This window comes from Camelus ferus, chromosome 22 (assembly GCF_009834535.1).
Source record: "Camelus ferus isolate YT-003-E chromosome 22, BCGSAC_Cfer_1.0, whole genome shotgun sequence".
Classification (NCBI taxonomy): Eukaryota; Metazoa; Chordata; class Mammalia; order Artiodactyla; family Camelidae; genus Camelus; species Camelus ferus.
In genome coordinates, this window is record NC_045717.1 from 11803525 (window position 1) to 11816380 (window position 12856).

The 12856-nt window shown below is 34.1% G+C and overlaps 1 long non-coding RNA gene across 1 annotated transcript in view; it reads right to left on the minus strand.

Moving 5' to 3' along the window:
- LOC116659001 overlaps positions 1-12856 on the minus strand; it is a 1275737-nt gene that overhangs the window by 1095733 nt on the left and 167148 nt on the right. The gene's annotated exons all lie outside the window — the stretch shown is intronic.

The following is a 12856-nucleotide window of genomic DNA, read 5'->3' on the forward strand; positions in this document are numbered from 1 at the left end:
AGGCTGTTTCTCATTAAAAGGTTGTTTTTTTTTTTAATTAAGAATTCAAAGGAAAAAAAAAAAAAACTCCAAGTGGAGTAGCATATATTAGAGATGGTGAGGCTTGGGTTTGATTACTGCTTCTCGGAGTACATCTGGAGGAAGCTTTTATTTGAAAATAGTCACAATTAGGATGAGACAGCCTGTGTGTCTGACTCACAGGATGCCACAGAAAGACCTGGCAGTTTTATCGTAGCTTTTTTCTTCTCGGAGGTGAGAAAAATAAATTTTAATGAAGGTTCATAAATTTTCAGAAATGTTTTCACTAATAAAACTAGCATCATGGATGCTAAGTAAACGTTCACTGATTTTCTTTAAAAAAAATCAATCAATGGGGTACAAAATCTTTGTAATAGATTCAAATGTCTCATCTAATATATGCTGGTTTTTTAAACAATTGATTTACAGTTCTTGCCAATGCATAACCATGCGTCTTTACATTAGCTGCTTTATTTAGCTTTATTTATTTAGCTGTATTTAGTTTTTCAATTTCAAGAAATGAACACAGACTTAGTAATACAGTACTTACTCAATAAGAATTAACCTAAAAGGAAAAACAAACTCATGGCAAGTGTAATAGAAAATGTAATTGTATTACAATGTCAGCTTGTGTGAATTAGATAAATGCCTATTGACTTAGTTGTTATACATACTATTGAAACTGAAAGATAAATTGGTGTTCCCATGAAAGCTTCACTGAAGGAGGAGTTTAAAGTATCACCATGTGAACAACATGATTGTTCATCAAATTCCCTTTCTTAACAGGCCAAGGGCAATTGAGTTTCTTTATTCATGACCATCAGGGCTCTACTTTAATAATACTAAGTGTCATTAGTCAAAAACCCCCCCAAAAACAAAAAAAAAAAACAAAAAACCCCAACAAAACAAAAGTGAAGCCCGAGTACTGCACAACATTTTAGAAACTCATCTGATCAAATAAAGAGGCTGAAAGCTCCCCCCTTCCCCGCCACGTCCCCGTGTAGTATGGCTTGATATTAGGGAGGAACATTATTGTGAAACATAACTTTAACAGGGAGCCTTTGTTTAATGCACAGAGAAGCATTCTACTACTTCTTTGAATATTGTGATTCCCACTTGGAAGAAAATGAGAAAGCTATGTAGTCCTAGACAAGTGAGAGAATTTGACTATCAGCAAGGTCTAGTGCTTTGACTTGGCTCAAATCTTTTCAACAAATGTAACCAAAGTAGGACTAACTGGAAAAATATGGAATGGAAGGGGAAACAATAAGCTAAGGACAAGATCCAGGATGTCGGGTCATCCCTTCCCCTTTTCCTTATTTGTATAAGCAAGGAATTTTGATGACGTTTTCTTTAAGTTCATTTGCCCTTCCTGGTGGTGTTGTCTGATTTACAGGGCTTTACATAAATTTCTTCTCTCACGCATTACCCTGTCCTGAATTTGATCACCCTTTCTCACTTACTCATAACATGTGAGCAAACCTTGCATGGTCTTTAGTATCTCTTTCCCCAGGATGTTGGTGTCCAAGAGGACAGGAATTTGGCCAAGATGGTTTTCCTTTCATATCCCACCAAGTGGTTGGTTATTCATGGTCAAACACAGAACTCCACTGAGAAGCTGCATGGTTTGTATGATAGAACTTAGCTTTTCAAAGAAGCCAAATGTTCATTCATACTTCCTTCACTTGCTAATGTATAGTTATGTTTGATACACAGTAAACATCATACATGGAATTATTCCATGCTCCTAAATGACTAGCTAAGCTGAGGAATCGGATCAGCCACAGGCCGAGATGATATTTTCAGGCGCTAAATATATTTATTGAAAAAAGGGATAAAACACTTCATTAAAATTAGGTAAAAATGCTATTCAGAATTATTTGCAGGTGTCAGGAAAAGACAAAAATATAAAGCACCCTACACAATCACAGTGTTTCCTGCCACTAGAATGTAGAATTTCATCTTGGAGAAGTCTCTCTCATCTCTGGACAACTACTGAGCTAGGAGCCTGTGGCTTTTGATGGCATTTGAAAGATGAAGGCATCAAGGTATATTTGGTCCTGGCCAAATAATGTTAAAAAGGAAAAAATAAAGAACACTTATCATTTTGTTTCTTGATTCCAAATTTAAATTGAGTAGTTGGGGAAGGGGACAGAATCTGCAGCGTGTCCCGATTCAATCATCCAAAGACTGCTATCTTACTTCTGTCATCACTGAGGGCTGGATTCCTTTGTGACCCACAACGACCTTAGAATGAGAAGCTCACAAGGAAGGCGATGGGGGATTTACATTGGACCTGCCTCCCCAAAGCCAGTAGCTAAAATGAGAAAGTAGGATCCCACGGACACTTTCATTTGGCAACATTCTGCCTGTTGCTGGGATCCTGGAGGCATTTTGATTGTCTCAGAAGGTGAAGAGGGAGCTGAACAAAGCCAGTTTGAATTTTCGCTCTTCTCCTTCCAGTAAGGAAGAATGGAAAGTTCTGTTCAGTGAGGCATGGATGATCCATGCTAGTGTTTCTGGATTCAACTTGGAAAAAAAAAAAACAAAAAAAAACTAGGGCATCCATAAAAGTCAAATAAACAAACTTCTTGCCTACTGTATATGATATTTAGTATATTATTTCCATCTTTAAAAAAAAATCTGTCAGTTATATTTTATTTCCAGTGATCTTAAGATTAGTGTCTCTTAATTACTTTATAAATAATTTAACATCATTTTTTGTATATCAGTTATGATTAAAAGTACTTACAGAATCTATGTTAACAGGTTCCAGAACTCTTAAATTCCACAGAATCAAATTCTACAGAATAAATATAAAGAACAAAATCCCTAATGTTAAAATCTTTAAGGACTGACATGAATGAGGTGTGCATATTGGATAACTTTTCATTGTAAGTGCAAATGTTTTGATTCAAGGAATTCTTAGAATTAAACTATGCAGATAACAAACACTATCAGTGTGACCACAGGCAATATTTCCAGGTGCCTCCTGGATGTGTGTCCCCTTTACTTAGAACTTCTGTTATTACTCACACTCCTCTCCCCTCCTTTTTGACCCACATCCACTACCCTCAAGTCTCCTGCTTGAATTCTGACCTTACTACTCCTGCTAAATGCATAGTAGCATCATTTCCTCACCAGCCCTGGCCACACCTCACCTAAAGGAGGTCATTCATAGTCTCCCTCCCTGGTATTTAGAATCAGAATGGAGAGATTCTGTGTAGTGACAAGAGTCTATGTTTCCCTAAAAGTAAAGCACCAAAGCAGAGAAAAACCAGCATGCGGAGAGCGACAGAGCACAGGTCCAGAGAACAGGAAAGACAGAGAAGCCTACAGCACCAGAGAGACAAAGATACCATTCCGCCATTCCATCCTTTTGTTCATTCCTTTTTTAGAGGGACACCTATACTTCGTCACCTTTGATTGAGGTGGTTTGTATTCTTCTGATAAATTCTATCCTTTGTCTTTTGCTTTCAGCACAAGCTAGTCTGATTGAGGTGTCTGTTACTTGTAACCCAAAGAATCTGATCTGATACAGCAGACAAGAGAAAAACAAATTAAAATCGGCCTACTATCAAGAAAAGCGGTAACAAGCAAAATAATTATCCCAAGTAAGTTTCAGAATAGAACTGGAAACTGAAAATACAGTACTTTTGATTATTATATTGGACTGACAAGTCCAGTATTTTCTTAAATAAACCACATTTGTTTCAGAAAGCTCAAGGGATATCCTGAGCCGAACCCAAGTTTGTCCATAACACTTCTGATCTTTGCCTTGTAAGAAAATGGTTTGAATTCTTACTTCTGAGACTTTCACTTTGAATCAGATTCCTACTTTAATACTCACACTTTGAAAACTTTGAAATAACTCAAAATAGATGTATTAAAAATTGTGTTCTGAGATAGTACATGTCATCACGGAGTTCTGGATTTTATGCTTAAGGCAGGAATAATAAATATAGAATTGCATTAATCTTGTTCAAAGAACTTTCTGCAGCATCTCCTTCTGACAATTATATTTTATACCAAAGTTAAATTTAAATCAAATTTTTAAAGATTAAGAAGCATAGGAGACTTAATCCCTCACAGATCCAGGAGATATAATAATGGTAGTTTTTTTCCAGGGGAAATGTTAATCTTTAAAATAAGAACTCAGACAGAAACAAACTCCATTAATTATGTTTCAGATCTTTGAGACAAGCTTAAGTTTTAGAAATATACTGTCTTCCCTTATTAATAAAAATATATATTCTCATTAACCTAACAATGTGGCCAATTTTCTGTTAGTAGTACAATGTCATATTTTAAGTCACTAGGTTAGCAATGCGGTTTACATGGACATGTGCATATCACTATTCATAAATACATATATCACTTTTTAAGTTTTTGATTAAGTGCTAACGTTAAATCAGTACTGTCAAGAGTCGTAATGAATGTGCAGAAATTGCTTTGTGAATTATCTTAGGAATAAATTTTACCTTCATGTAATTTACTCTTGTTTCTCTCTATGCCCAACTGTCAATGTAGTGAATATTTTAGTAATATATTCAAAAATTGGTATTTCAGGTGCCATTAAAGACTCTGATCAACAATGTGCCATGGGCAAATCTAGAAATTCACACTGGAAATAGTAGAGATTCTCAGTTCTTTTTTTTTACCCCCCACTTAGTTTCCTCCATTGTTTCAGATTCACATGCACAGTGATTCAGGTTTCATGTTAAGCTTTGCAGTTTCTACCAAAAATTACTGGAGTTGAATGTTCAAATTTTATTTCATGTTTGATTGTTTGATTAACTAAGATCTCTTAGATACACTTATGGAACAGAACTTTAAACATGACTGTTGGGTAACTGCCTGTTATTTTGTACTTTTATTGAAACTGTTGATGGGTCAAAATGTGTCACAGAAAATATTTAGTGTGGAACATAAAATTTAAAATAGCAGAAGCGTATAAAGAGCTTACTGTATTTCAAGTACTATGCTTTCTACTTATTAGCTAATTAATAACCTTCAAATCTAGAAGTTTTGGTACTATTCCTATTTTAATGACGAGGAAACTGAGTCGCAGAGATGGCAAGTAGCACACCCAGGGTGAGAGACAAGTAAGTGTACAGAGAAGGGACTTAATCCCAGGCCAAATGGCTCCTCAGTCTATGTGTTCAGCCATCACACCTATTACCTCACAAAAAAGGGAGAAAAAGAAAGGACTCTCATACTGATGGCAAGGTATATGCTAACTAACTTCTTACTTAACTGGTACAAAACTCCTTACTTACAATAAAAGAAAAAATTCCAGGAGATAAAGTAACTTGTCCATGGACATACATATTTGGTCTTTCCTCCAAGTCACAGTGTCTCTTTGCAACAGCATAGAGTAATAGCTATTAAAAGAAAGCCAAACACAAACTGACTCAACAATGTAGTGGTCACTGTGATGGACCACCAAGATCCCCCTTCAGGACCCAAGGACTTAGTCTCCCAATTGCTAGGAATGCTTTAAAAATTGGGAATTGGCTTGGCCGACAAAGTTGCTATGACCAAGGTGACATCAGCTTTAGGGGAGTCCTCACCCAGCTGATGCAGGGTTATAAATACCTAGCCCACTTGTTTTTACTCAAGACTGCTCTACAGAAACATACCTGACTCAGAGCAAATAGCAATTAGCAATGAGCATTGCAGCCTAATTTCTTCCTCTGCCTAATCCTGCCTTCTTCCTTCTCTTCCATGGTTGTTTATCCTATGAAAAATTCTTAATAAATTCCTTGCAGATTGATCTCTGGCTAAAAGTTTACTCCCAAGAAAACATAACATGCAATGCATGATAAAGATACTTTATTGGCTCCTACAATTGGAAATCCACAGAAAAGTCTGTCTCCAAAGTGCATTTGATTAAGAGGTGAGAACTAATTTCTTTTTGTTTTCTGTTCTGCCTTTCAATGTCAGCTTCATTCCATGGCTGATTTCTTGCAATGATGGAAAAAAATGATTACATTTCCAGTATTCACATTTGCACATGATGCCATACAGAAGGAGATTCCAAATGTGATTAGTTCACTGTGATTAGACTGTTTAAGGTTGAAGAGTGTTAACTGGCTTACACAAATGTGGGTCCAACCCAGGAACTTGAGGTGGAGTCACCTTCCACTGGGTTCCTTTGGGGAAGGAGAGCATGGCCAAAGGAAAGCCTGGCTACTGTTAGAAAGGGAGGATTGAGTAGGACTGAGCAGTACCTGCAGTAGTACTGTTAGAAAGGGAGGACCCAACCTTGAGATGTTGAACGTTGGGCAGCTGAAAACAGCATCTACAATAGTCCACAAAAGGAAGAAGAAAAATTGAATGGTCTTCTCTTTTTCATTTAGTTCTTTCTATGTTTTTCAAATGAGACATATTCCCCTCATTTTTTCACCAGATAACTCAGATTCTCCAGAGTTTAAAAGTCCTTTCCTCTCGAGTTCCTTCTTTGTCCTTTCAAAGATCAGTATAGAGGTTTCTCCACAATATTCCCACAGAGTAATGCACTGAACTGACCACATTTTATCTAATCATTTGTTTAATACTTTTCTCTTCCAGTGGACAACTGATTCCTTGAGGGCATAATCCTGTCTCTTAATCATCACTGTATCACCCCACCAGTAACAACGGGTCTGACAAGCAACATTGTTTTGGAATAAGTGCATAAATTAATGGGAATTCTGGCTTTTCCTGGACACATCTCAAGAGGTTTTTAATGGCGATAAAGGATCCACAATTCTAACTTCTCTACTGATGAGCACGTTAATGAAAGAAAAAATAATATGCAGGAAAAAATGCAGAGAGAAGGAAAACAAAAGTCCCCTCTACTTCACTAGATTGTAACTTTCAGAGAACAGAAAATATAAGCACAGGTATATATTGGCTATTGAATATATGCATATTAAATGTGCAAGGCCAGACTCTTTTATAAAGATGCTTGAACTGCTTGTGAGATTTTTATAAAATTTTATAAAATTAAAAAAGAAACACTTTGAGAAAAGCATTTCACAGAGGAGAGGTGAGGACTGCTCATAGCTTTTAAGGTGCTAAGTGAGTTTGAGATTATTAAACAAGATGGGGAATTCAACAGAGGAAGTCTTTGCTTTTTGAGGATAGTACATACAGCATGAGTTTGTTTTTGAACATGGTGAATTTGGAAACCTGAAGAGGATTTAAGAGAACAAATGTAGAAATCAAGAAGAAACACCAATCTCCAATAGCTGAACTTCTATTTTCAGAAAAAAAAAAAAAAAGAGTTTTGTCTGTAAAAATGCTTGTTCCTTAAAAACTTTGACTGTCATTAAAGTTACTGGTCTTCTCGAAAGATCAAAGACACCCATCCCTTGCTTATTCACCTCAATTTATTCTTAGAAACCCTACCACTAAGAAAAAAAAAGTAGTATCATGAAAAAATATTTTTCTTTAATTCTAACTAAAAAAATCATGATGTAGTCCAAGCTAACCCAAGTACACAATTTTATAGGTAGAAAATGATATAAATTAAAAATAAAAATAAGTTATGAGCAACAAAAATAAACAAAGTAATTTGTATATAACATGCATTATAATGAATATATAATGTACTCAACAAAGCAGGATGTGTAATAGTGGCTGGTGACTGGCAGAGAATGTGTGTTACAGAGTCATTTTTGGAAAGAAAATTCATTCTTTTTGATACATTTTCTTCACCAGTCTTACGGACTTTACAGCCTCATAGTCACCTTGTACTCAATCTATACTTAAATATTAAGTTAAAGTACTTTTGGTGCAAAATTACAGACAAGCATGAGGATACTACAAAAACCACTTATGAGCAACAAACAAGTATTTATAGAAGCTGCAACCTCCGTATCCTTCTCACTTATTATACATAGACAAAGAAAAGCATGTTAGGATCATTCAAAATTGGATGGTGCACAATTCAATTTCGTTCTGTATGATATGTTCTGAATATAAACTATTATGTCATGGAAATTGATGGGTGTTTCATTGCCTGAAATCACCGTGTGAAGATATCACTTCTTAAGTATAGTTATTTTGAATGTTTTAGGATGAAAATTTCATTATACTGAAAAAAGGAGCCATTGTCAATAAATGGTTCAACCTCTCAAGAGCTGTTATGGCAAAAAATAATTAACTGAAAAGTCGTTGAGTGAAGAAAGTCTCTACAAGTTTGACTGCTTATCTATATGTCCTACTATATTAGAATTTTGTATATTAAGGAAAATGCTATTGCTTTGATCACCCCAGAGTGCCTTTATTGACATTAATTTGTTTTAAAAATAATAATAAATACCATACTTGGTTTTATTTATAGGAGTCACTCGCTCAATTAATTTCATTATTGAAATAACAATAAATGCAATTCATTGCATGGTTACTATTTCCCAAACTTTTTATTAGATGTTATATTAAAAATTATGATCATTAGAATAAAAATATTTGAGATATGTAAGTCTAATCCATTTCAAATAAATCATACTAAATTCCAGTTTCATCTCAAGCTCATATGACCCTTTCTGAAATCCTACAATGTTTTTGTTCAATTTTTAAAATATAACACAGATCCCGATAAAAGCTCAAATCATATGTTTGCAACACAGTGGATTCTTACAAAACAAAGAAGGCCCTCTAACCAGCATCCAAATCAAGAAACAGTATCATTGGAACTCCAGAAGTGTGATCATGCCTCTTAACGAACTGCTTCCTCAAAGGGTAACCACCAGTTTTCACTTCTCATACCATAGATAGCTTAGACTTTATATAAGTGTAAACACACAGTTTATACAAGAAGTATATCTCTTCTTCCACTCAATAGTATGTTTTTAAGATCATCCATATTGTTCTTCAATATAATAATTGATTAGTTACAACTATTGTATTGTGTTGCTCATTGGAGTAATATAGAATTTATGTTTCCATTCTACTGTATGTGTTTTCCCCCCTCGTTTTGAACTACTATGAATCCACATACTATTAATATTCATGTACAAGTTGTTTTGCTTTTTATCTTTAGATACACTATCCATCTTAAATTAAGGCTTATAAATGGTATGAGACAGGAGTCAAAGATCTTATTTCTTTTTACAGACTTTGAAATGCTTCATGAATATTGGTTGAAAAGATCTGCTTTTCACCCACTGCATTCCTTTAAGGCTTTGTTCAAATTTTGTTCTGATACTTATTTTTAATGTAATTCTATACTGATTGGAGAAAATACTCTGAATGAATTAAATCCTTTGAAATTGATTGAAAAATTCTGTATGACATATAATAAGATCTATTTCATGAAAAATATAAAGTGTATTTTAAAGAAAATGCGTATTTTGTTGATGCTGATTAGACTTATCTATGAATGTCAATTAGTTTAAGTTGTTTGATAATCTGTCAAGTTGACTGTTTAAATCTATCCTGACTTTCTGTCACCTTGCTTTATCGATTTATGTTACAGAGATCTGAGGTATCTGAGTGTGAATTTATCCTTAGTTTCAGCCAGTATCTGTTTTTATGTACTCTGATTCTCTTTTATTTGGTACATGCATATTTAGGGTTGCTATGTCTTCTTGATAAATTGTAAGTGTAATCCTGAATAAATATTCCTCTATTTTGCTGGTAAAATGCATTACCTTGTGGTTTACCATTTTTCAGATTTACTATTCACATAGAATTTATTTTTTCATCCTTTCACTTCTAATCTGTCCCGTTACATTTAAATTTTGTGTGTGTGGGTTTAATTACTTTCATTTAATATGTGAATTACTGTTTTAATTGGAAAGTTTTGTCAATTAGCATTTAATATAATTAATGAAGTGGCTGATTTGTCTACCATCTGTTATATTTTCTCCATTTTTCTTCTCTTCATTTTGTTTTTCCTTCCTTTCCTGCCTTTTTTTGATTACACAAGTATTTTTTTGGTGTTCAGTTTTTATATTCTCTACTGACTTATTAGGTATACCTTTTTGTTATAATTTTTTGTGATTTCTATAAGGATTAAAGTATACCTTAAATAGTATCTACAACTTCACATACAATCTTCAAAGCTTACAATGACATAATGTTATTCACCACCATCCAGCTCTTTGTGATATTAGTGTATATGTTTATTTTACATATATTTTAAATCTGAAATATATTGCTGTTACATTGGGTGTTCTTTTTTTAATAAATCACTTTATTTACCTATATATTTACAGTTTTGTGTATTCTTTATTCCTTCATGTAGATCTGAGATTCCTTCTGATAAATCGATTTCACTTACCCTGAGGAAACAGCTTCCTTTAATATTTCCTTAGTAAAGTTCTGCTTATAATAAGTTTTTCAGGTTTAGCTTGTACAAAAAAGTATTTGTTTCACCATTACCTTTAAAGGATATTACCTATAGGATGACACTTCTATGTGGCTTTTTTTCTCTCTGGCCCTCTAAAAAGATGATTCCATTATCTGCTGACTTACATTGTATCTGATAAGAAGTCAGCAGTTTTTCATTGTTCTCCAATTATATAAAGCATCTTATATTTTCTGGCTGCTTTTGAGATCTTCCCGTTGTCTCTGATACTCCACATTTGACTATAGGGAAGTTTTCCTTGGATCTGTATATTTCCTATTTTTTCAGATTGGAAAGATCCCTCTGCTTTCTTCTGTTTCTTCAATGACATATGCATGAGACAACATGACTTTTTTCCTCATAAGTCACTATCACACATTTCTTTTTTCTAGTTTTTTTTTAAATGTGCTTTTTTAGTTTCATTTCTTCTGGCATGCCTTTACAATCTATTGAACTTTTCCTTCTCTACTGTCTAATCTACAGTGGAGCTGTACATAAAAATGTTCACTTCTTGAATGCCAATGTGGTACAGTCTCACATTTTTCATTGCTCAGTTGAATTTCTCCATTTGTCATTCATTTTGTACACTTTTTCACTAAAGTACAGAAAAGTTCCATAATAGCTGTTTTAAAGTTCTTGTCTGCTAATTTCAACAGATGTGGAATCCCTGGTGGTATTCTACCAACTGATTTTTCTCATAGTTATGGGTTATCTTCTCTTTTTTTTTTTTTCAGTGAAGGGGAAAAGGGAAGGATTACTCATTTTAGAGGTATTCTCAATATTGTGGGTCACTATTTTTAGAGTCTAAATTGTGTTTTCATTTTTTAACTTACTGAGTTATACAGTTTAATTCCATTGGAACTTTATTTTAAGCTTTGTTACAGAGAGTTTAAAGTAAGCTTACTGCAAAGTTTGGCCTTTCTGAGGGAATCAATAGAATATTTGGTGAGTTCAGAAAGGTTTCTCCACTACTGATTATATGTAACCAGTGTGTCCTATCATTGTGTCATTTCTCAAGTTTTCTTCAGCTCACAGACCTTCAATAGCTGTTCTCTGCCAAGACTTACAGTGCTTTACCACATGCACATATTAGTATTTGGCGAAATACTAAGTGGAACTTTATGCAGATTTCTGAGACGTCTTCTCAGCACAAATATCTTGTCTCAGTCCATAAATTCCAGCACCCCAGTAACCCCAAACTCTGATTTTTACTTTTTCCAGGCTGTGAGATCCTTGGTTTCTATTTGAGCTCTGTTCCCTTAGGTCACATTTAAGAAAGTATCATGTAAAAATTTGGAATGCAAGTTGAACCTATCTTTTGCATTTCCCTTTACATAAAGATCTCTCCCATGTATGGTCTATTATCCAGTATCTGAATATAACGGCCTTACACATATTATACAATTTCACAGTGTATGTGGAGGCAAGTCTGATAACCATTACTCCATCATAGTTCAAATTAGAAATATCCATGACATCCTAATAATTTTGGCATCATTTATGTCATTAGACACTTGACAAAAATTCTGATCTCTTCTTTGACTACTGAAGTTGCTCTTTAGTACAACTGCTTCTTCAAAATAAAGCTCAATGTTGTGTATAAGCTATACTAAATATACTTTCTAAATAAACGAGAGGCATATAATGATTTTTGCATGTGGGGAAAATTAGAAATTAAAATTATTTGTATAGAGTCCCTAAAAACAGAGAATATGGCCTGTCCTTCCTGATCACTATTTGGCAATTGAAACAACTCAATGCCATACAATTTTTTAAAAAGAATAATGTGTGAATGGTAAGACCATTAAGGGAATCAATGCAGCTACTGGTGATTCATTGTTAACCACATTCAAACCTATGGGTAAATTTATCAAGTGAAATAAAAATTTAGTGGCTTAATTTGAAAAGATTCATGCACCCCAATGTTCACAGCAGCACTATTTACAATAGCTAAAACATGGAAGCAACCTAAATGTCCATCAACAGATAATTGGATAAAGAAGTTGTGGTATATTTACACAATGGAATACTACTAAGCCATAAAAATAAAATAATGCCATTTGCAGCAACATGGATGGACTTGGAGATTGTCATTCTAGGTGAAGTAAGCCAGAAAGAGAAAGAAAAATGCCATATCACATCATTTATATGTGGGATCTAAAAAAAGACAAATAAATGAACTTATTTATAAAACAGAAACAGACTCACAGACATAGAAAACAAACTTACGGTTACCAGAGGGGAAGGGAGTGGGGAGGGATAAATTGGGAGTTTGAAATTTGCAGATACTAACTACTACAGCTGAAAATAGATAAACAACAAGTTTGTACTGAATAGCATAGGGAATTATATTCAGTATCTGGCAGCAACCTATAATGAGAAATAATATGAAAATGAATATATGTATGTGCACGTATGACTGAACTCTTATGCTGTACACCAGAAATTGACACAACATTGTAAACTGACTATACTTCAATAAAAAAAAATAGAGGGTTA